We start from the raw sequence: 26085 nt of genomic DNA on the forward strand, positions 1-26085 counted from the left end.
TTTGGGTAATCCTTTTTGTTTTGCAATACAATGAGTCAAAGTAATGGGAAAAAATGGAATGACTAAAATAAACGACTTTTTTCCTGTTACTTAGAACATCAGCAATTATCAGAAATTATTTTCCCAACTCTAATACGCTAAGATAAATCAGTTAGCTCTTAAAGGACAAAGCCATGTTTATAGTATCATTCCTCTTGTTTGACATGGGGTTGGGGAGGCTGATTAAGTAGAGATACTTTGAAAACAAATTCTCGACAAAAACTTAATTTTCTAATTCTATATTAGACTTCAGTATGAATATCTACTTAATTTTTGTGTTTTATTCACCTTGAGGCATTAGAAGCATTTGACTCTGGTGAAACCTAACCTGTCCCATCATCTCCTTTTGGAAACACACCTCATGGATTATACCGAGAAATGTGGGATGACACTAAAGTGAGAGTGTTCAATAAGTCAGAAAAGACCACTCTTACCTAAAAGACCACTCTTACCTAGTTCCAAAGAAAATGTTCATGTTGGTGATAGGCTTCCTAATTCCATAATTAACAACTTCTCATTAACTATATACTGCAAGTTGCTAATAGTTGAATGTGAAAGGACACAGTAAAAATACAAACCATACACATGATTAGAATACATACTGCACTTAAGAGGAACTCTGCAGAGCAAGGATAAATGATTTCTCTTGTATGCAAATAAGCACAAACAGTAGACAATAGAATTCTTACATTATTTCAAGCTACTTGTAAAAATAGAAAGTGCTTATAAAATATATTTACAATTTATGAACAGCCTCCAACCATTGCTAACAACAATGATTTATTTTACACAGGAGAAATATTTTAAGAGAAAACATTCCATAAGTTTATTTCAAAAGACTATGCCAATTTTCTAGCAATGATTGGAAGATGTTGGAACAATGGCACCATGAAATAATTCAGCTTATTTTTAACTGTGTGGATGTGGTTAAGCACCAGAAGCTGTGTAGTTAATACTGTCTTGATTTTACATCATAGAACATGAGCCTGTTAAAATCCCCTAAAAATGACTCTTGTTTCATAGTAAACAGAGCTACACACCACCACTCTTGTTGAGCATCCCAACCATCTCTCCCTTGTCTTGTTACCAGCACAAAAATCTGAATAAACCCCAACGTAGTCTTGGTAACATAGTCTACCAAGGTTAATGCCTAAATGAAACATTTCTTTTATGTATTTAAAACTGTAAAACTTTTATTTTTGCTTAAAATGTGCACCTTCTACCAAGTGTCAAAATAGTTAAGAACACCCACCCCATTTGTTACTATTCTTTTTACCTCAGACTTGAAATGGGTGAAATGAAGACATAGTAAATGACAACATGACTTTCTTTTAACAGCACCTTGAGAAAATACACTGCACTAGCAAAGGGATTAAGGGAGGAGAAAAGCATCCAGACCCCATGGTTATGGGGCCCTGCGACGTGTGTGAGAGCATAAGGGGAAATGGTGACAACATTGTCATGAGTTAATGTTAATTCTTTGAAGTGAATGAATTGAACCAAATTCTTTCTCATAGAAGACAGTTCTGGACCTTCATTAGCTGCCTGGTCTTTCTGCTCTGAGGCCTTTATTTTCTTACTATTAGCTTCTTTAGCCTCAAACTTAATCTTGTTTAGTTAAAAACCGTGTTGGGATTTATTCAGGTTTTCGTGCTGATAACAAGACAAGGGAGAGACGGTTGGGATGCTCAACAAGAGTGGTAGAGTGCAGCTCTCGCCGGTCACACTCAAAACCAAGCCATGAGCAGGTGCGACGGCCACTCCACCAATATTTGCATCCAAAAAGATGTGTGCTCATTGTCTGACCAATACTTATCAATGTGAAGCAATTTCTCCTCAGCAGGTGACAAGGGGTCATCAGATAGGGGCTCCTCTGATAGAGGTTCATCTGTTTCAGAATGTTACTCATCTTGTTCCATCGGAGAAGAGGCAAGATCTTGAGGGGAGGGGAGGAATGAGGGCTGCTGGTTTGTCTGATGAGACTTTAGCAGCTCAGTCACACCAGGAGAAGGCTCAGAATAATGAAGGGCTGTGTCACAGGAGCAGACATAGAAGAAGAGCAACTTCACCAAGCTGTGAAATGCCAGGGTCTTCGGCAGCTGCATTGGCACCACTGAGTCTTCCCAAAGGCATCATGCAGTGGGGAGTGCTGCTGCTTTCCGAAAACCCACAAGAGACTGCTTAATCATTCTTCAATGGAGTTGGTGTGGCTGAAGCAGTCTTTGAGGACCAGGAGAAGCCTTGAGATGCCTCTATCGCTGGGTGAGAAGCAGATGGCATCAGTGAATAGGTTTTCATGTTGTCTGAACCTTTTAAGATAAAGTGGGGATTGGTTTCACTGTGTACTCCAGATTGCATGATCTCAGCTTGACTCCCTAAGGTGGCGGTGATAAAGCCTTACTGTTTGTTGTTGTTCTCCCGCTTGATTCGGGGAATAGGTTCCTTCTCCACTGCCCTTATGTGCAACAATCTCCATCATCTTTGCAGCCCTATTCTTCCCAGAATGGGGAATAGGCTGAGTGAAACACGTTCCTTTTTCTGGAGGGTGTCAGGACCTCAATGGCCCCAGATTTAATCTTGGTTTCCGTTCCTTCCTTGGAGCCAAACTCATCTGTGTTGAACCAGTTTATAAAGACGCAGCACATGGAGCTGCTCATCTTGAGGAATAACACCCAAAGAGCAGTTATCTCCTCGAGTTAAAGTACAAACCAAGGTGCTTCCATTATTCACGTTGTGAATGTCCCTGTGGAGGTGGGCACAGAAGTCCAGGTAAGCAGTGACCCCAGGGGAGGGACGACCTTCCTTGCTGCCAAGCTGACATTCTCAGGCAATATTTTTATATTCCACCTGATTTTAGTAAGCTACTGGAGCATACTGCTTATGAATTAGAGCTAATAGTGTATCCAAACTGTTACCTTCAAAGTTTTTTCTTTCGTGTAAGGGAGAGCTTGGATCAATTCTAAATATTCTGGGGCTTGGGCCTCTACCAAACTTAGTTGTTAAAGTACATACTCAATAAACAGCCCAAAGAGAAAGAAGCTCCACAAGTTACCTGTACATGTCAAGGAATCCGGAGACAATTTTCACTGAGGGTGCATCTTCGGTCAGTAGGATGACCATTGTATGACTTAGATTCTGAGCTCTGTATAGTCGGTCGGGATGCCATCCCATACCATGATGAGCACCATCATAACAGTAGTTGGACAGTCATTACCTGTATGCTGCTGGACCAAAGAACTTTTTCTTCAAATGCTAAGTGGGTTTTAAGAAAAAGCAGTGATGGACACCCATGAGAGCTTTTCCCTTCTTTACTGGTGTACACTATTTCTATCCTTACTGTATTTCCTTTTTGACCATACCTATTGTCCATGATTTGCCTGACAGCAGCAACATTCGTCCTGCCCCAATGTCTGTATAATATGGGCCTGTCTTTTCGTATAACTCGATCAAGACAGTTGCAGGTGGGCAGTTCAGAATCTTTACAGACACTAAGTTTTTTGTAGGGTTAGTAAAGAAGTTTATGGCATAATCGTGGACATTTTTCTGTGCACTGTCTGCTGTGAAAAATGCTGATGTTCCCACACTGGATAAACAGACTTCCTCTTCACTTTTGGTAGAAACCAATGTAATTCCACCTGAACATACTACATTTACATTCCAGAGTTAGTGCTGACTCAACTAAGGGTGTTTCATAGGAGATACAGGGCAATGTTGGCAGTCTCTGATGCATGAGTTGCTCCTTAACCTGCTGAAACCGTATTTGGTCATTGCCAGCTGTCATGTTAGCACATTGATTAGCTGGAGGGGAGGGCTGGGTCGAAGGATGTGCTTTCTGATTGGCATTCACTTTTAATCGTACCTGAGAACTATAAGCTTTATCAGTGAATGCTTTCCCATTGGATTCCATTTTAAGATGAAATAAGCTGAGTGAATCCAATGGTTTAACCTTCATCTTTTCCTCTATTGATTCAGGATATCTAATTTTATCTGCGTGAGTGTAGGAAATACTGTTTTGGGTTGTATAATGGACCTCATCTGAGCCACTGGTTTCCATAATTTGGTTGAGGAAGAAATTTTCCCCAATACAGGAGGAAAATCATGTGGACAAAATATTGAAATTTCAATGCTATCAAAATGTCAAATTGTACTGTACATAAAGGACAACGTTTCCCACTTTTGATCTTTTTCTTGATAACTTACAACTGGGCAGCTTTTTCCGCCAATCTCTTGATGGGGTGGATTTTCTTTTTCTGGAATGTGTTCCTTTGCTTTGTTAATGATGAAGCGTGATTGTTTTGTAATTTGAAGGTGGCTTCTGTTGTACAGCAATAACACAATTATTTTTGGATAAATGTGCCCTTGTGCATGTAATGTGCCTATTTTACCTTTGGGCTCATGAGACATTCCTCAGTCATCAAACTCAGAAAAATTCAATACCTCCAATAATGGCTATAAGCAATATAGAAAATGGGAAGGACACATTACATGTGACAAGGCTTGTGGGTCTACTTCCAACTTTCTTGTCCTGTGGATTTATATAATTGAACTTAATTATTGAAGCAAGTTGTCCCAACCGTGTTCCAAGGTCGTCTTCAATTTGAGTATGGGCTGCATCCTGACATAGATAGCTGAGTCCAAATTTTTGCTGCTGTCTAGTTATGAGTTACAATACCATACTCCATTATTTCTTGGTGGCAACTGATGCAAATTCTTGAAACAACCATCAAGAGTAATTATCCCTGGAGAAATACTTGTATTGGTGTCAGTTCTGCATGAGTTTGATTTTGGTATAAAAAGGGAACATTTGTGATTTTTGAATATTCATATGACTTTGTGGATGCTTGGTTAGCAGCTGAGCTGTTATGTGAGTTGGAAAGCATAGTTTGTCCATTGAAAACCACTGTGTTGCATGAACTTTGTTTTTCCAAAGATGGGCAGTGATGAACGTTTGGTTACTCTCCTTGGAAGTTTGGGTCCTGGAGGTCTTTTTTTTTTTTTTTTTTTTTTTCCCAGTGTAGAGGGTAGCTTTGCAGCTATTAAGCAAACTTGCTGTTCTCTGCTGACTTTTCATCCTTCTCTGACTTTGATGGGGAGGAATTCTCTGAGAGTTGAGTCAGGGCCTCAATGACTCCCACTTGCTCCAATGTTCATCTCTTATCTTTTATTAATGATGGGAGACTTGGTTAAACTGGAGATTCATCTTTTGGTTTTTTACTTAGTATATTCCCTGGAGTTATTGGTTGATCACCTTCATTGTGTATACTAGCATGACAACTTACTTTGGAGTGTGAACAATGAAGGATGGAATTTCAGTTAAAGCCAGGCTAGTGGAACACTAAAACACTACTTATCCCCTTGAGATGATCACAACTCATATCAGCAGCAAAGGAACTTATGGCATTGTTATGGTTTGCAGTGTCTTTTAGGAATTTGTAAGAATTGTTTTCCAATGTCTTGCTGAATTCTTCAATACTGAATTTTTTAAATGACACATTTGTTTCGGTGGGTGTAAATAGTGTACATGTTTAATGCCATTTCTTACAGTTTGTACAAACAATTTTGCAGGTTTGGTTTATCTCACTTGAGTTTTTCAATTTTTTCAGCTTCTGGGACATTAACATTGAAATTTCCTTTGACATGATCAGTTAAGTGTGATTTCTTTTGTTCACTTCTCCACCTCGATCCCTGTCATGCTTTCTTCATTCTTAGTTACATTTTTAACAGGATATGGGTTCAATTCCAATTTTTCTTCCCCATAAGCACATCTACTGTAGTCCATGGATTCTGACTTGGGGCCATTTACTGGTTTGTTGTCAAAATCTACCTTTAAAGCTTTGGGCTTCTTTTCCCTCTGGGACCTCTTGTTTTCCTTTATAATATCCAGATTCCTCTTGGCAGGCTGAAAACAAGGAACGCTTGGTGCTAAACCAGATCATCAAGAGAACTTCAAAGCTTCCGCATCAACAGAAAGTTGGGCAACAGCCAGTGAAGCATGCAAGAGTCCTCTCAGGGGCTAATGGGAACCACTGAGTGCTAGCTGTCAGGAAGCTTATATGAACCTACTTCTCGTTTTCTACATTGCTTGTAACTGAGTGTGTCATGAGCCTAAAGGCAAAAATCTGTATAGCACCCTGGATTGCAAATCCATATGAGACAGTGCTTTGGGGCTCAGGCCATTTGGAAGGAGCATTAAAGGTAGCAATTGGATTTAAAGGAACAGAAAGACAGGCAAGTCTGGGACAACACCCCCACTCATACCAATAGTTTCTTGTTGGTCTAAAAGAGTACCGAAGACCCTCCTTGGACTGAAATAGCACCAGGAATCTCAGGTGGATCTGGGGTCTAACCCAGGGCCTCACCATGACCTAGGTCAACCCCAGGAAGTTCCCATTGAAGTGGGATAGCACCAAAGGCCTGTCTTAGAAGAGAGATGGTATCAGAAATATCCTGTTGATTTACAATAGCTTTGAAGGTATCTTGATCTGGTTTAGCACCAAGGGTCACTTGTTTTGAGCCTGCCAAGTGGAATTTTATTACAGAGGTAGGAGATGTACTCCCACCAAGAGCCAAGGAGTTAATAAGGATAACCTGAATTGAACCTTTGGAGGTGAGGTAGCGATCATGTTCACTTTTAATGAGATCCAGGTAAGAGTCGGGTAAGTTCAGGGGTAGAATCTCTTAAGTTAACTCTTCTAACCAAATGTAGGGGTTTCCTTGAGGTAACTTTGGGCGTTGCTCTTTAGGGCAAAGGAGCACACAGTGTGTCCTGAGCAGACAATTTTGAGGAACTACTGGTATCATTCCATGTCTCTTCAGAGAATAGTTCTTCACCACAGAATGTCCCTTCCAGTGGAGCAGGAAGGGTCTCAGCTGCAGGGCCCCTTTGGGTAGGGATACTGATTTTTGGAATCCTCACCTCTTTGTAACCAAGACTGCGTTGTCTCTTGGCTCTTAACTTTTTATTAAAGAGGAATTTTGCCCACCAGTTAGTCTATATCAGAAAGGGCTTGGGTGTCTTTCATTGGAACCAAATCATTTTCTGAGTGCTTTACTCCCAAATCAGGGAGTATCTTATCATCATAATCATGTTGCTTTTCTAAACACTTAGAAAGTGGAAACTTTTTGGGTTTGGCTATGACCAGTGGGGGTTGGGAGAGTCACCTGCTAAGAGGTGCTTCATAGTGCCATTGTAAGCCCATTGCAGGTTAAGGACACTCCGGGTTCTGACAAAGAACCTCAGTCCTATCCAAACTCTTATTTGCTGCCCCAGCTCTTGTCAGAAGGCTTCTGACCAGCATAGGTGGTTTAGGATCTGTTTAACATCTTTCTTGAATTAATTGCTTTAATTTTTCATGGCTCACAGTCTTGACTGATGCCACATGTTTGTTGGCTTCCTTGGTTGTCTTGTAGTTGACTGTTTTTCTTGTTTACACCCTTTTTCCTGATTGATCTGGAAGGCCTTGCATGGTGGGATCAAGAGATAGCTAGCTACAGAGTAGAAAAAAATCATAGGGCACAGGAAACTGTCACTGGTCCTTTGGAAAGCCTCAGTTCTGAGGAGTATCTGCATGCACTGCTGTTGAGCTCTGTCACACTCCTAGGGCAGCACATGGCTTCCAGCTCCAAGCCTGTACCAGTCCTCAGGAAACCTTTCCAATGCCCTCTCACCCCACGACTTTAGTGACGGGCCCCCACAGGTGGGAGGGGCGTGGGCAGGTCAGGAGGAAGACTACAGGCTCCCAGGACAGTCAAGTCCTGACCCCCCGGTGTGGGGAGCCACTTCCCACAGGTCTACAGTGGAGATATGCAGGTAGGGCTGCATTTCTTGGATGGGCCAGGAGGGTGTCCTGGGATGGCAAGCCCAGGAACAGAGGGGCCAGCAGCTGCCTGCACAAAGCAGTGCAGGAGCAGACCGCACAGCAACTCCCTGCCAGGTCAACCCCTGGAGCAGCAGTATCTCCCCAGGACAGACCTCAGGAAGTACCTGTATTCCTTCTTAAGTGGCTTTGACAGAAGTCTTTGAAAAGAGATCTCAAAGGACTCTACTCATAACAGGTATTAGTTCTTCCCAAGGACCAACTGCCGTGGGTATAAAATTGAAGACTTTCCTGTGGGACTTTACATAATTGGGTTAGAATAGGTCTTCTGAAGTACAGATAAAGATAGAATTAGATATCTCAGAGGCTTACTGCAGGGGGCTGAAGGGAAAATGGCCATAAAGGAAGATGGAGAGAGAGGGATCTCAAGACAGGCTAGGAGCCATAAGGTCACAATGTAAGACTCACCTTTGGGAAGCTGAAAAATTAATTCAAGAAAGATGTTCAGGGGAAAAAAAAAAAAAACAGAACCTTAGATGTCTGTGCATCTCTAAGAATGTTTTGGGAAAGGTTAATGGAGACCTTGAATAAGGGCATCTATGAGGAGTCCAGTATCTCACAAGATTAGGCCTGTCTTAATAGGCCTAATTCATTCATCAAACTCTGTGCTCATTCATTGGTCAAACAACCAAAGGGAAGTGAAGCCTAGACAATGCCGTGTATTTCTAGAGCACGGTGACTGAGGCTGTCAGCATTCAAATCTGAAAGGCATGTTTTCATGGCCACCACAGTCAATTCTTGTACTGCATGGATCTCCTTCTAACAGATGTAGGGAACATCTCCTTCATAGCTACAGCGGGCCTCCCTTGCTGAAGGAGAAACATAGAGGAAGGTTAGTAGAATAAACAGCCCTTTTCTCTCAAGTTATAGGCTACAACTCTTCCCCTCATTTCTTTGCTACTCAATTCTTCTCACCCTCAACTATCGACATTGTAAATCTTGGTGTCTTCCCTAGTGGGGTGACCCCAATCCTTTATTCCTGAGAGGACTATTTAATTGTACCCTTATCTGAGGAATGATCTACATATATGCCCATAGTCACAATTGGTCAAGGAAGCACGAGAAAATGTCCAAGTGGATCACCTGGCTTCACATATTTTACATATCTTTCTTCATATACATTGTATAAAGGCAACCCTCTCTTCCTGCTAATCAAGGTCAATTACTTTTGCCAGTATGGCAACTCCTCCTCACCTGTTGATCCTTGGGCATAGTAGTCCAAGGTATCCTGATAGCAGCTGTAAGTTGTAGCTCAATGGGACCTTCAGTCCCTTGCCCAGAGTGAACCTGCTTTGGAAACCAGAATCTCAAACCCTGCAGAGCCAACACTTCCAGAGATGGGAAGTCGGTCTCCCAGTGGACTATTAAGGATGACTATATATAGGATATTCCTGTTTTTACCCCTTGGGTTCTGGTTTATGGTACTTCTCCTATTGGAGACACAGCAGCACATGGATCTCTAAATACACATAATGTATTTTAAAGGCTGACATTCTGCTTCTGTGAAGAGTTTTCTGAGATGCTGTTTCAGTTCTGTTCTGAGAAAGTATCCTCAATATCCTGAGGACAGCTGCTTGTGGTAGTTGAGATAATGATATACTAGTGAATCCCATGGTCATCGGCCCTATTCCATCCTGCATATGTCTTCCTGTGAAACACGTCCACTCCTTTGATCCTGTGCTATGTCAGGTCTCTTGCCTGCAGATAAGGAATTTTGGAAGCCATCAAATCACTAATGGCCAAGGCTCTGTGGATGAGAAAAGCAAACACATGCCCAAAATAACTGGAAGTAGAAATCACTGGCCATCCCAGAATAAAGAGGTTCAATGTGGATCTGAACTGCCACTAAGTGGCCTCCTTGAGCAATACATCTGGGCTTCAGGAACCATACGTAGGATCTTCTGCCACTGATGCCATTCTGTAACCCATCATTCCAGTTCTGAGCTGAACAATGAAGGCTAGCTAACTTCATTGTTAGCAGAATCCCTTTCTCTACTTGATTGTTCAGTGCCTCATGGGGTAGATGTCTTTCAAAAATACAAGCATCTTCACAATTTGGACCTGACTCTTCCCGTATACTCATATTTATGCCTCTCTCCCAGTCTTTCTTGATTCTAATCTGGTCTCTTTCTAAGCCCCTGACCTGACAGAAGGCCATTGGCCACTGCCCAGGGATTTAGAAAAAATCTCATCTTGGGCCACTTTTTCTTCCACAGGAAGTGGATAACCAGGTATAACAAGTCTCACTAATTGAAGACTGCTTCTCCGTTCCCTTGAAACTGCCCCGGATATGGCTGTAATGCAAGTGCCATGCATCTTAGAACATAGCTTACCAACCCATCTGTAAACAAGCTCTAACTTCAGTTGGTCATATGGCACTACTCCATAGGGCCACTGATGGGATGTGAGGAAGGAGGACTGGTGCAAATGTTGTGGGTGCCCTGAGTCTAGGCTACCTGCTCATGCAATTTATGCTCTCTGGTTCTGTCAGGCTTGGTTCCAGATTTACCACTTCCATCTTGTGGACCTGGACAGGTCCAGTGGAAGTCTATGGTGTTGTAGGTCGGGCGAACCCATTTTATAATAGGCTGTTTTGAATGCATGATCACTTGGTACCCCATGACCACAGCCTGGTAAAATAGGAGCGATTTCTCAAAAGATCTACAATTGTTTTGCTGAGAGACAAGACTAATTTCAAAATACCAGGGATCTCTATAGCGATAATTCCATAAGCTTCATCCTGCATCTCTTCCTACCACTGGCACCTCCAACACTTGTCTGTCAGTTCCTAAGGCTTGAGTGGCAGTGATGCTTGCACCAAAGCCTGGACCTGCTATAGCACTCATTCCTGCTGTGGACCCTCTTAAAGTTGGAAGCCTTTTATGACTTTTCAGACATGGGCCAGGGAAGGATTCCTAGGTGATAAGTGTTATCTCCAGAATCCAAAGAGGCCTACTATTCATTGTGCCCTCCTCTTTAGAATAGCAGATGCAAGATGAAGGCTTTTTCTTTACTCTGGAAACATTCAGTGTAATCCTCGACCCAATTAAATACTTAACGACATGATGGGTTCTAAAAATTCTTTGGATTTGTCTCGACCCTCTGAAGCATGTATCTTACTAAGACCTTTACAAAGTGCCTTTTTCATTTGGCACAATCAAATGATACCATTGGATCACTGATGTTCTCTGGGATGTTCAGGCAGTCCATGTCTTTTAGGACTATACTATGGCACATGACAGAGTTAGTGTGCCTGAGGCAAACTGTAGGAGTTCTTTCTATCTCATATAAATATGAACTTTCTGATCATCATATAACTGGAATAGAAAGCAATAAAACTGCAAAGTTCTCTATCATGCATTCAAAAAGCTTTCTATTTCGGTGGGGAGGGCTGTTTAAGAAAAGTTTATCATCATTAAACATCCCAAAATAGTAATTTAAGTGACTAGAAAAATAACCAATGAGTGGGTCTGTGGAGACTGTTTAAAGTAGGGACTCTATTCTATATATTAGTCTATGTAATAAATGGAAGAACCTTGACTGTATTTCTGATTTATGGATATCAATGTCAACTCAAATTGTACAGTAATCTTCAATGTCTAGTTACTCTTTCCCCAAAGTACAGTTGCCTGAATAATCACAGATACCTTTGAGGAGGAACTGAGATAATCATGGCATATAATGAGGGCTTTTTCAGGGCTTTTCTACTTAAGGGTTCAAGTACCTCTTCAATGAGTTCTAGATCTAGAAATGGACACAAGTTTGGGAATTGGGCCTGACATTGACTTCACTAGTGATTATCTCAGCTTCCTGATACTCCATTTTTGTCTTGTTCATAAGTGGTGAGGAGAGCCTTGCTGGCCACATATCTAACTTGGTCTTGGTGGACAATACTTAACAATCTCCACAACTCTCTCCGGATCAAGCTCCCTTAGTGTCTCCTGTGACCTTGCCAGCTCTTACAGAACTGCAGCCTTCATGTTAAATGTTAACACCTGGCTTCACTATAGCTCCCTTATCCCCATAGGTATTAAAACGACTGTCTGTGACTACCTCTGCTGCCATGTGTTCTGGCCTGAGGAAAACCATCACTGCACTACTTAGTAGTGTTGGTGTCCATGTCATCAGATCATTTATGATGGCCTTGGTGAACACTGTCCTCTGGGTTCTCCCATTGGACATAATCTTCTGGCTCTTCTGCCCTCATATGTCTATCATAACATGTTCCCTTCCCTCTTCCTCTATCTTCTTCCAGAGAAATCTAAGTATTTTGCTTTGCTGAGAACTGGCCATCACTACTTCTCAGGCTTACAAGAGCCACCCTAGTGAAACAAATCTCCCCAGCCCCCATCGCAAGACATGGGACAGGGGTGTGGCTCATCTTTTCAACTACCATGCACACTTACAGGATGAGGAGCATGCAGATGGGCAGCACAGGACCCAGTGCTCCAGCCCCACAGCAGCATGTACGGAAGGAACCTGCAACTCCCAAAACCCGAGTGTATGTGCTACAATGCATTTTTTTATCCTTGCTATCTGCAGACGGCTTAAATCTTAAACAGCTCAGTGGACCCTGTGTCTTTTTGCAAGAGCAGAAGGCCAGTGTGACAGCTTTCCATATCCTGATCTCTTGTCTGGCATCCAGAAAAAATTGGGTTACACACAAACTTGAAATAAATATGGGAGTTTTGAGTGGTGGATGTGGCTCTCAGCTGGATGGTTGGGGAGCTGGAAAGGGGATGGAGTGGGAAGACTATCTTCCCCTGGAGTTTGGCCATCCAGTAGCCAATCTCTTCTTTGACTACCTCCACCAAACTCCTGAGTTCATACGTTCCTTTTCTCTTTGCCATACTGTTCTGTTCTGCTCTTCTGTTCATCTTGTCTGCTTATATGTTCATCTGCTCATCTGTTTGCAAAGCCGGAGTTCTGGGGCTTATGTGGGTATAGGATAGGGGGCATGGCAGGCCAAAAGGCAACTTTGAGACATGAAAATGGGAATACCTGTTCCTATATTGTGGCCACAGGTTTCCAGGCTGAACAGAATGGTGCCTTTGCTGAGGAACTGCCCTCTTCTACCCAGTATTTCCCTGTCTCTTGTCTGTATCATTTTCCCCTCTGAAGAGGCATATCTAACTGCAATTAGAATATGGATAATCACCAATCTTAGCTACTTTCTGCTTGACTAGTGGTAGAGTTTAAGGGAAAATAGATTCCTCCCAGAGATTTATTTAAAGCTCCCCGGCAAAAGAGAGCCATTGTCTGAGATTTCAGTTGCTTGATCATTTGGAGTTTGGCTGCCAGGCAAGAGAGATAGTTTTATAAGGTTAAGTATGCTTAGGTTAAACATGTATATGATACAAGGAAAGAATCTAGTGCCAAAGATTATGAAAATACGTAAAATATGCTAACAACATTGTGCCCTGAGCTGTTCACCCTGGTGAAAGAAATTAAGCCTCATATAGGAGTGGTTAAACTTTAGAAGAGGTAACTGTTCTTGCCACATCTGTAGCAATTAATAGGTATGCCTTTGGAACTCTGGGGTTTGTGGGCTTGCATGGTGGCCATAAAGGCTGCTTCTGCTTTTTTGTCTAGCTATCTTTATTGTGAAAGGCTGAGGTAGCCACTTTCCAGAGGTTCTCTAAAGTACTGTCTGGTCCCAGGGCCCATTTCTGCAATGTCATCCTGATAACAGGGGCTGCCTGAGTAATAAATTTATCCTTCCTAATTCCTCAACTGAATCAGGAGATAGCTGTGCTTTACAAAGAGCCTTTCTAGCCTTTTCAAAAAAATAGACCATGATAGGCCAGGAATTTAATGAAATCGATTTTTATTAAACTTCTGGTCTATCTATAATTGAGGCCTCATCCTAGTTCTACATAAGCCCTCCATTAGGCACACCTGAAAATGTCTCTTCTTCCAGTTTCCTCTAGTCATTAGAATCCCATCCAGGGTCATTTGCTAGTACCGCTTTTCTTCCATTTGGATAAAGTTTGCACTCCTCCCTGATGTTATGTGATACAGAGCTCATCCCCAAATTTTTCTGCCACTGGCAGAGCAGCTTGCTTCTCAGTGTCCATCAGGGTTTGATTTCAAATAACTTTTTTTTTTTCAGGAGAGCTTAAATACTTTGGTTATATTCTAAAAAGCCTCTCTCTCTCTCTCATTGCTTCCTCCCTCCATTCCTACCTCATATGTATCTGTATAATATATAGAGAGAATGTCAGAGTTATTAGTAAACTTGCCAAGATCCCCTTAATTTTCTTTCATTTCTATAGAGAGAATAGGACCTGGACCTTAATGGAGCCAAATTGACCAGCCATCAGTTGGAGGGGCAAGAGTGAGACTGGGGCTTGCCTAATGTGAGGATTTCTAGGAAGGGGCAGGTGAGAGACTGAAGCTGGTTAGGGAGGTTGGCATGGACCTGGAGAGGCAGGGCTGGAGGGAGCTGGCTTCTCTGTTGGGGGTGCCTCTGGAATTCATTTATTAGTTTTTTGGGATGGCCCCTTGTGACCTTTCCTTAGATGGCAAACAGGAGGGCTACATTAGCCCTACACTGTTGGCAAAGCTCTACCTTACCTGCAAGGTATAAAAAAGCTGTACCTATGGAGCCTTAGATCATCTGTCCTCGTGCCTATATAAAAAGGTCCAACTGCCCAATAGTATTGAAATAAATGACCCCTGAGGCCAAGCCAGTCCTTTATAATGAGGTCAAAGCTTTGTGCAGAGGGTTATGAGGCATTTTGTTTTCCAGGTATTGAGTGTTAAAGCAGTCTCCATGGTTCAGGATATTCTCCAGAGGAGAATAAGCTGGGGATGGTAAAGAGAGCTGGTTGCCCATTTTGAAAGAAAGAGAAATAGAGGCATTCCTCATTTCCTTTCTTTCAGCAAAAATGTGGGGTGTGAGGAAGAAAAGCATTCCTATTTTTTTTGTTTTTTTGTCCCCAAGTCCCAGTGACTCAAGAGAGATGCCACCCGTGGGTGCCATTGCAAACTGCAACCGTGAAACAGATCACCTAGAGAATAGGAATTATCCATCCTTACCTGTGCCTTTATTTTCTCTGCTGTTGGCAACCTTTGATTTCCCTGGGCCTTATCCATGCCATGGAGCACGTCCTCCTTCCATGAAGCAGGGGTTTGGTCGATAGGAATATGTTCTGCCTGTTTACATTGTGCCTGTCCATCTGGCTTTGGATTCCTTAGATCTGTTTTTTCTTTCTAGGGCCTCAGCCTGAAGCCTGGAATTGAGTTTAGAACAAAATATTTCAGAGGCTGCATTTATCTGTTAGTCTCAAATGGGCCCTGCCAAATTTGCAATTATTATCCAGCAGGGGTCACTCCTTCATTTTTTCTATCACAAGCAGAATGCTGGGGAAAGGAACCCATTCACTTAGAGAAGGAGGGGGAAAAAGAAAATGGGTATGGGAAAGAAACACAGCATAAGGGGCAAAAAGGGGAGATCTGGGGGAAGAACCTCCATGCAGGGCCCCAGAGGCAGCTGCAGTTTTCTTCTGCCCTTTATGGGCATTGGGTGTGGCTTGAGTGTGCTGCCAGACACACAGAGGCACCTGAGCTGAGAGGGAAGTCACCAGGCACCACATGCACCTGCGGCTGTTAGGATGGGGCCATGGATGGCACCTCTAAGAAAGGCCATGTTCTGAACTGCACCTTTTGGCTGAGCCAAATGCCACCATTTAATGTCATTGCTATAGTCTGTAGCAAAACCATTAATATTATTTAAAAAAAAAAAAAATAGGAGCCATTTCAAACCCTGAAAGAAGAGAAACCATAACAAAGTCTAGGGGTCTTGGCCAGTGGAATTCAGTCTTGGAGTCTTCCAGCAAAAGATGCCTTTGGTTGCCCCAGAGCCTTACTTCAGTCCCATGTGACAGCTAGTCCTCTGTAACAGGAAGCAAAGCCAATATTCCTTTTACTTACAGGAAAGAGTTGGCAGGATCATGGAAAAGAGACAGATCTGACAGTTCTGTTTTAACTTGCTATTTTTTGTATAGCAGACAGGTCCCCAGAGGAAGCAGAGTTCCCTGACCCCCATATCAGGACATGTGATAAGGGTGTGGCTCATCTGTTTGGATGCTGTGTGTGCTCGAACGCCTTATGGGATTGGGAGCACCCCTGGGCTCCAGCTTCGCAGCAGTGTCTGCATGTGAAGCATGTGTTAGTGTATTCAGTGGGATGGGTGGGACGCTGGAAAGGGGATCAGAATTGACTACTGGATGAGCTGAAGTGTCTAATTTGCAGGCCAAAGTCACAAGACAGAAACTTGGAATGGTAAAGATGGATCCTCCAGAGAGTGAATGATACTTTCCAGAGGGTGGAAACAGTGACTTTTGAAAAACGAAAGCTGACCAATGCTCAGTTTATGTGGTGCCCAAAGGCAAAACTGGGAGGTGTTTCTATTTGGCCATCTTGGCCCCTCATTCCTTTTTTTTTTTTTTAATTTCAAACAAATTTTTGTCTCTTAGCAAGAAAGAGCATCCTAAAAGCAATGTAGCCAGTATATAATAATGATGCTGCAGAACATTGAATAAGCTTTTTAAAAATCACAGGGCAGAAAATGGGATGGTAAATGGTTAAAAGCAGGAGAGTCCAACAAAGTAGGAATCCAATTTGGTTCCCTCAGTGGGGTAATCAGTTTAAGAAGTCCATTCATGATCATTACAACAATGGAATGGAAACATTTCAGTCGATATTAGGTATTTTCATATACTTGTTGTGGTAACCTGCAAGAAGCATCACAAATCCCAATATTCCCAAAAATTAACATTGATCTTTCAAGTTTAGATTGTTAAGAAACCTATTAAGAGAGACATCAATTTGAATTACTGCGACATTACCATGAATTATTCTGAAATATTTTTTTAAATATTCCTGAGGGGGAGTTTTCAAGTTTACTGTGTCATAAGTGGTGATGCAAAGACAGAGGTGACAGATTATGCATCCACTCTTCTATTTATTGTTTGAGCCTATACTTATCAATGACTATCCGATAAGTTTAGGATGCATAAAAAACCATAAAACTTTATTCATTAAATCTGGTGAAGAAATAATTTCTAGTGGGAGCTAAGGCCTAAAATCTAAAACATAATCTCGCAAGGGTGTCTTCTTGATAATCTAATACTAGTAAACATCTTACTGAAGCAGCTGAAGCAATAAACTATCACTTATTTACATACTTCCATGTATGAGAAACCTTAGGCTCACAAAAATGTACATGTTTTAAAATAGAAATTTAAGGCACACAAAATAAAGTTAATGAATTACCCTATTACATTTCAACCAGCAGAAATCTCTACACAATGTTCTATCAATGGACATTTTGTTTACAATCCCTTCATATTCCTTTACTTGGATTAGTCAAAAGCTCAAAGCAGATACTTTGCATCGTATTTTATTTTAATAAGTTACAATTAGTGTTACTTTAGAGAGCCTGCTGGACTGTTTGCTTTTGCACCAAAATTGTGTTAGCGGTTGTGGGCTCCTAGGGCATTTCCAAGGGAGAAGCACCATCAGGTTCTCCATACTCCCCAAGAATCTGACACTTTCAATGTTACAGCACCTCTGCATTTTAACATAACGAAGTATTTCACTGAAAGTTCTCCTTGTTCTAAGCATGTTGTTTGGGTAATCCTTTTTGTTATGCAATACAATGAGTCAAAGTAATAGGAAAAAATTGAAAGACTAAACTTGATGCCTATTTTCCTGTTACCTAGAACATAGGCAATTATCAGAAAAGATGAGTTATTTTCCCAACTCTAATATGCTAAGATAAGCAAATGAATTAGCTCTTAATGGACAGTCATGTTTATAGTACCATTCCTCTTGTTTGACTTGGGTTTGGGGAGGCATTTCATAGTAGGGAATTTCTTTTCAAAATATTTCAAGAATTTCTCTAATTCTATCAGATGTCAGTACAAATACCTGTCTAGTTGATTTTTGTATTTTATCACCTTGAGATATTAGAAGCATTTGACTCTCCTGAAACCTATTCTGTCCCATTATCTCCTTTTGGAAACACCTCTCATGTATTAGAAAGGTGGGATGAAACTAAACTTAAGATTGGTCTCTTCTGACTTATTGAACAACCTATCTAGTTCCAAAGAAAATGTTAATATTGGTGATACGTTTTCAGTTCCATAATTAAGAACCTCTCAATCTATTTTATATAGCGCAAGTTGCTAATATTTGAATGTGAAAGGACACCATTAAAAGAACAGAAACCATACATGTGATTAGAATACATACTGCAGTTAATAAGATGGAACTCTGTACAGAAGGATAAGACTTCTCTAGCATGCAGCTATGCACAATAGACAATAGGCTTCTGTTATTTCAAGTTACTTTTAAAAATAGAAGGTGCTTTTAAAATACAAGTTATGAACAGCCTCCAACCTTTGCTAACAACAATGATTTATTTTACACAGGAGAAATATTTTAAGAGAAAACATTTCATAAGTTTATTTCAAAAGAATATGCCAATGTTTCAGCAATAATTGGAAGATGTTGGGACAATTGCACCATGAAATAATTCAGCTTATCTTTAACTGTGTGGATGTGGTTAAGCACCAGAAACTGTAGAGTTAACACTGTGTCTTGATTTTACATCATAGAACATGAACCTGTTAAAATTCCCTAAACATGGCTCTTGTTTCATAGTAAACAGTTAATTTGAAGCTCCAAACTGAGTGATTCTACCAAGGCTAATGCCTAATATTCCTTTATATATTTAAAATGATAAAGCTCTTATCTCTGCTTAAAATGTGCACCTTCTACCAATTGTCAAAATATAGTCAGAAATACCCACATTTGTTTTTTTACCTCAGACTTGAAATGGGTGAGATGAAAATATGCTAAATGACAACATGACTTTTAACAGCATCTTGAAAAAATGCACCAAACTAGCAAGGCATTAAGAGGGGGAGAAAAACCTTCAGACCCAGTGGTTACAGGGCCCCACAGCATGTGTGAGAGCATAAGGGGACATGGTAACAACACTGTCATGGGCTAATGTTAATGCTTTGTGAGAAGAAATTTGGTTCAATTCATTTACTTCTGAGGACAGTTCTGGACCTTCATTAGCTGCCTGATGTTTCTGTTCTGAGGCCTTCATTTTCTTGTTCTTAGCTTCCTTAGCCTCAAACCTACTCTTGTTTAGTTCAAAACCGTGTTGGGGTTTATTCAGGTTTTTGTGCTGGTAACAAGACAAGGGAGAGGCGGGTTGGATGATTATGGTTGGGATGCTCAACAGGAGTGTTAACACGCAGCTCTCTCCAGGCACATACAATCAAAACCGAGCCGTGAGCAGGTGCAATGGCCACTCCACCAATATTTGCATCCAAAAAGAGGTGCTCACTGACCGATACTCATCAATGTGGGGCAGTTCCTCCTCAGCAGGTGACAAGGGGTTATCAGATAGGGGTTCCTCTGATAGAGGCTCATCTGCTTCAGAATGATGCTCATCTTCCATTGGAGAAGAGGCAAGGTCTTGAGAGGTGAAGGAGGGATGCTGGTTTGGCTGATGAGATGTTAGTGGTTCAGTCAGTCACACCAGTGGAAAGCTCAGGTTAATAAGCTCTGTCACAGGAGCAGACAGGGTGGGAGAGCAGCAACGTCACCAGGCTGTCAAGTGCCAGGGACTTCTGCAGCAGCTGCATTGGCACCACGGAGTCTTCCCAAAGGCATCATGCAGTGTGGGGAGTGCTGCTGCTGTCTGAAAACCTGCGCAAGACTGCTGCAACATTCTTCAGTGGAGCTGATGTGGCTGAAGCAATCTTCAGGGACCAGGAGAAGCCTGGAGATGGCTATTTCACTGGGTGAGAAGTAGATGGCATCAGCTTAGTGTTGCCTGAACTTTTTAAGATAAAATCGGGATTGGTTCCACTTTGTATTTCAGGTTGCATGATCTGTTTTACTCCCTAAGGTTGGCAGTGACCAAGCCTTACTGTTGGTGGTTGTTGAGTTATTCTTCTGCTTGATTCAGGGAATAGGTTTCTTCTCCACTGACCTTATGGGCCACAACCTCCATCATCTTCACAGCCCTCTTCTTCCCAGAACAGGAAACAGACTGAGTGAAACACGTTTGTTTTTTTTTTCTGGCAGGGTGTCAGGACCTCAGTGGCCCCAGATTTTATCTTGGCTTCAATTCCTTCCTTGGAGCCAAACTCATCTGTGGCTGAAAGTTGATAAAGAGGTAGCACATGGAGCTGCTCATCTTGAGGAATAACACCCAAAGAGTAGTTATCTTCTAGAGTTAAAGTACAAACCACCATGCTTCCATTATTCATGTTGTGAATGTCCCTGTGGGGGTGGGCACAGAAGTCCAGGCAAGTGGTGACCCCAGAGAATGGACGACCTTCCTTGCTGTCAAACTGACATTCTCCCACAACATTTTCATATTCCACCTGCTTTTGAAAAATTCTGGTAAGCTACTGGAGCATCCTGCTTACAATAGTGTAGCCAAACCCTAAATTATCTTCAAGAGTTTTTTTCATGTAAGAGAGCTTGAATCAATTCTAAATCTTTTGGGGCTTGGAATTCTACCAAACATATAGACATTAAAGTATATACTCCATGAACAGCCAAGAGAATGAAGCCTCACAAGTCTCTGGATTAATTCCTTGACATGTACAGGTATGATTTTCATTGAGGGTGCATCTTCAGTTGATAGGATGCCCATTGTATGATTTTAGATTCTGTGAGCTCCGTGTATAGCCAATCAGCCACTGGAAGAGGGATGCCATCCCATACTATGAAGAGCACCACCAGCACAGCATTGAACAGTGGTTACCTGTATGCTTCGGACCAAACAAAGAACTTTTTCTTAACTGTTTCTTAAAATTCACTTAGCAATTGGACATCCATAAGACCTTTTCCCTTCTTTACTGGTGTACACTATTTCTGTCCTTACTGCATTTCCTTTTTCACCATACCTATTCTCCATGATTTCCCTGAGAGCAGCAACACTTGGTCCTTACCCAAGGTGTGTATAATATGGGCCTGTGTCTTTTTGTATAACTCAATCAAGACAGTTGCAGGTGGGCAGTTCAGAATCTTTAGTTATAGACACTAGGTTTTTGTAGGGTTAGTAAAGAATTTCATGGCATAATCGTTGAAATTTTTCTGTGCACTGTCCACTGTGGACAACTCGGATGTTCTAACACTGAATGAACAGACTTCCTCTTCATTTTTGGTAAAAACCAATGTAATTCCACCTGAATGTACTACATTTACATTCCAGAGAGTTAGTGCTGACTCTGCTAAGGGTGTTTCATGAGAGATACTGGGGAATATTGGCAGTCTCTGATGCATGAGTTGCTCCTTAACCTGCTGACACCATATTTGGCCATTGCCAGCCGTCATATTAGCACACTGGTTAGAAGGAAAGGAGAGCTGGGTCAAAGGATGTGCTTTCTGATTGGAATTCACTGTTAACTGTACCTGAGAATTATAAGCTTTATCAGTGAATGCCTTCCTGTTGGATTCCGTTTCAAGATGAAATAAGCTGAGTGAATCCAATGGTTCAATCTTCATCTTGTCCTCTGTTGGTTCAGGATATCTGTAATTTTATCTGAGTGAGTGTAGGAAATACTGTTTTGGGCTAGATAATGGCCTCGTTTGAGTCAGTGGTTTCCGTAATTTGGTTGAGGAAGAAATTTTCTAAAATACACTAGGAAAATCATGTTGACAAAATTGCCCAAAATTATGTGACATTTGGATAGATTTAATTTCAAATTGTGCCATACATACAGGACAACGTTTCCCACTCCTGATCATTTTATTGATAACTTAAAACTGTGGGCTGCTTTTTTCACCAATCTCTTGATGGGGTGGATTTTGTCTTTTTCTGGATTGTGTTCTTTTGCTTTGTTAGTGATGAGCCATGATTATTTTATATACTTGTAGGTGGTTTTGTTGTATTGAGCCCTTCTCCTGATTGTATTTTTGCTGCACATTTCATGCCACAAGGCTTGTGGTATACTTGCAATTTTTTGTCCTGTGGTTTTATATAATTGAACTTAATTATTGAAGCAAGTTGTATCAACTCTGTTGCAACATCTTCAATTTGAGTATGGGCTGCATCCTGAAGCAGCAATAGATCATCTGAGTCTGAATTTTGCTGCTGTCCAGTAACTGGTTACAAAACCCCACGTCATTATTTCTTGGAGGCAACTAATGCAAATTCTTGGAACAACTGCTCCAGTATCCCTGGAGCAAAACTTGTTTTGGTTTCAGTCTTGGATGAGTTTGAGGTTGGTATAAAAATGAATTTATAACGTTTGAATATTCATGTGACTCAATGGATGCTTGGTTAGTAGCTGAGCTGATATGTGAGTTGGAAAGCATAGTAGTTTGCCATTGAAAACCACCATGTTGCATGAACTTCGTTTTTCCAAAGATGGACAGTGATGAAGGTTTGGTGACTCTCCTTGGGTCTTAGAGATCTTTTCTTACAGTGTAGAGGATAGCTTTGCAGCTATGAGGCAAACTGGCTGTTGTCTGCTCTAATTCTTCATCCTTCTCTGAGTTTGATGGGGAGGAATTCTCTGATGGGGCCTCTATGGCTACCACTTGCTCCAGTGTTAATCTCCTATCTTTCATTAGCAATAAGAAGCTTGGTTGAACTGGAGATCCATCTTTTGAGAATATTCCAAGTAAACCAAGAGTCTTTGGTTGATCACCTTCATTGTATATACTAGCATGATGACTTATGTTGGAGTATAAATAACGTGGGATGAAATTGCAGTTAAACCAGGCTGCTGAAACACTAAAACATGACTTCTCCCCTTGAGATTATCACAACTCATATCAGTAGCAACAGAGTTCATAGTGTTGTTATGGTTTGCAGTGTCTTTTAGGAATTTATAAGACTTGTTTTCCAATGTCTTGCTGAATTCTTCAATACTAAATTTTTTAAATGACACATTTGTTTCAGTGGGTAAATAGTGTGCATATTTAATGCCATTTCTTAGTTTGTACAAAAAACTTTGTGGGTTTGGTTTGTTTCTTGTCAATCTCGGTTTTTTTATTTTTCAGCTTCTGGGACATTAGCACTGAAATTTCCTTTGACATGATCAGTTAAATGTGATTTCTTGTTTTGTGTCCACTTCTCCACCTTGATGCCTGTCATGCTTTCTTCATTCTTAAGTATATTTTCAACAGGATGTGGACTCAATTCCAATTTTCATTCTTCCCCATGACCACATCTACAGTAGTCTATGGATTCTGAGTTGGGGCCATTTATTCCTTTGTTGTCAAAATCTACCTTTAAAACTTTGGGCTGCTTTTTCCTTTGGGGCCTCTTGTTTTCCTTTATAACCTCCAGATTCCTCTTGGCAAGCTCAAAACAAGTGACTCTTAGTGCTAAACCAGATCATCAAGAGACCTTCAAAGCTTCTGCAAATCAACAGGAAGTTGGGCAACAGCCAGTGAAGCATGGAAGAGTCCTCTCTCAGGGGCTAATGGGAACCACTGAGTGTTAGCTGTCAGAAAGCTTATATGAACCTACTGCTCACTTTCTACATTCCTTGTAGCCATTATTGGAGGTAATTAATTTTTCTGTGTTTGATCACTGAGTATGTCCTGAGCCCAAAGGACACACTATAGCACCCTGGATTGCAAGTCCATATGAGACAGTGCTTTGGGGCTCGGGCCATTTGGAAGGAGCATTAAAGGTGGCAATTGGATTTGAATGAACAGGAAGACTGGCAAGTCTGAAACAACACCCCAACTCATACCATGAGTTTCTTGTTGCTCTAAAATAATACCAAAGACCTCTCCTTGGACCAGAATAGCACCAGGAAACTTGGGTGGATCTGGGGTCTCACCCAGGGCCTCACCATGACCTGAGTCATCCCCAGGAAGTCCGCATTGAAGTGGGTTAGCACCAAAGGCCTGTCATATGACAGAGGTGGTATCAGGAGCTTCCTGTTGATTGAAGTAGCTTTGAAGGTCTCTTGATGATCTGATTTAGCACCAAGGGTCACTTGTTTTGAGCCTGCCAAGTGGAATTTTATTACAGAGGTTGGAGACATACACTCTCCAAAAGCCAAGGAGTTAATAAGGATATACCTGAATTGAACCTTTGACTGGAGGTGGGGTAGCAATCATGTTCACTTTTAATGGGATCCAGGTAAGAATCGGATAACTTGAGATTCTACTCACGAGTTTAACTCTTCTCACTGAATGCAGGGGTTTCCTTGAGAGGTAACTTTGGGGTAACTCTTTGGGGCAGAGGAGGACACACTGTCCTGAGCAAACAGTTTTGGGGGAAACACTGGTATCGTTCAATGTCTCTTCACAGAACAGTCCTTCACCACAGCATGTGCCTTCCAGTGGCCCTGTGGGTAGGGATATTGATTTTGGAATCCTCAACTCTTTGGCACCAAGACTGAGTTGTCTCTTGGCTCTTAACTTTTAAGAGGAATTTTGTACACCAGTCTCTATCAGGAAGGACTTGGGTGTGTTGCATTTGAACCAAATCATTTTCTGAGTGCTTTACTTCCAAATCAGTATCATATCACAATCATGTTGCTTTTCTTTTCTTTTTTTTCCATTTATTTATTTTATTGCATTTTAGGTTTTGGGGTACATGTGAAGAACATGCAAGATTATTGCATAGGTACACACGTGGCAGTGTGATTTGCTGCCTTCCTCCCCATCACCTACATCTGGCATCTCTCCCCTTGCTATCTCTCCCCAACTCCCCACCCACTACCGTCCCTCCCCTATTTCCCCGCGACTGACCCCAGTGTGTAGTGCTCCCCTCCATGTGTCCATGTGTTCTCGTTGTTCAACACCCGCCTATGAGTGAGAACATGTGGTGTTTGATCTTCTGCTCTTCTGTCAGTTTGCTGAGAATGATGGTTTCCAGGTTCATCCATGTCCCTACAAAGGACACAAACTCATCGTTTTTGATGGCTGCATAATATTCCATGGTGTATATGTGCCACATTTTCCCTATCCAGTCTATCGTCGATGGGCATTTGGGTTGGTTCCAGGTCTTTGCTATTGTAAACAGTGCTGCAATGAACATTCGTGTGCACGTGTCCTTATAGTAGAATGATTTGTAATTCTTTGGATATATACCCAGTAATGGGATTGCTGGGTCAAATGGAATTTCTACTCCTAGGTCCTTGAGGAATCGCCATACTGTCTTCCACAATGGTTGAACTAATTTACACTCCCACCAACAGTGTAAAAGTGTTCCTATTTCTCCACTTCCTCTCCAGCATCTGTTGTCTCCAGATTTTTTAATGATCACCATTCTAACTGGCGTGAGATGGTATCTCAATGTTGTTTTGATTTGCATTTCTTTGATGACCAATGATGATGAGCATTTTCTAAACCCTTAGAAAGTAGAATCCTTTTGGATTTGGTTGTGACCAGTGGGGGTGCGATAGTCGCCTGCTAAGAGGTGCTTCCTAGCGCCATTGTAAACACATTGCAGGTTAAGGGCTCTGGGTTCTGACAAAGAACCTCAGTCCCATCCAAACTCATGCGTGCTACTCCAGCTCTTGTTAGAAGGCTTCTAACTGGCATAGATGATTTAGGCTCTGTTTTTTTTTTTTTTTAACATCTCTTTCTTGAATTAATTGCTTTAATTTTCCATGGCTTACAGTCTTGACCATGAAACATTTTTGTTGGCTGCCTTGGTTGTCTTTTGTAGTTAGCTGTTTTTCTTTTTCTTGTTTACATCTTTTTCCTGGCTAATCTGTAAGGTCTTTCATGGCAGGATCGAGGCATAGTTACAGAGTAAAAAAATGAAAGGGCACAGGAAACAGTCATTGGTCCTTTGGAAAGTCTCACTTCTGAGAAGAATCTGCATGCACTGCTCTTGGGCACAGTCACATTAGGTTTTGGTTGCTGGCAGGGTCACACTCCCAGGGCAGAGCAGGGCCCCCAGCTCCAAGCCTGCGCCACTCCAAGCCTGCACCATCCCTCAGGCATACCTTCCAACTCACACTAGTTCCCACAACTTCGGAGCCCAGGGGCATGGGCAGGTCAAGGAGGATGGATGCCTTCTGGCTCCCAGCACAATCAAGTCCTGAGCCCCCGAGGTGGGGAGCCACTTCCCAAAAGTCCACAGTGGAGAGAGGCAGGTAGAACTGCATATGTTGGGTGGGACAGAGGGGTGTCCCAGGAGGCAGACCTGGGA

The 26085-nt window shown here is 41.8% G+C and overlaps 2 pseudogenes; both read right to left on the reverse strand.

Moving 5' to 3' along the window:
* Positions 1 to 1311: 1311 nt before the first annotated feature.
* On the reverse strand, positions 1312 to 17453 carry LOC116536985 (annotated as a pseudogene).
* A 1408-nt stretch (positions 17454 to 18861) lies between these two features.
* LOC116536986 lies at positions 18862 to 25673 on the reverse strand (annotated as a pseudogene).
* Positions 25674 to 26085: the final 412 nt, after the last annotated feature.

This window comes from Sapajus apella, unplaced genomic scaffold (assembly GCF_009761245.1).
Source record: "Sapajus apella isolate SASKATOON/1434 unplaced genomic scaffold, GSC_monkey_1.0 scaffold106, whole genome shotgun sequence".
Lineage (NCBI taxonomy): Eukaryota > Metazoa > Chordata > Mammalia > Primates > Cebidae > Sapajus > Sapajus apella.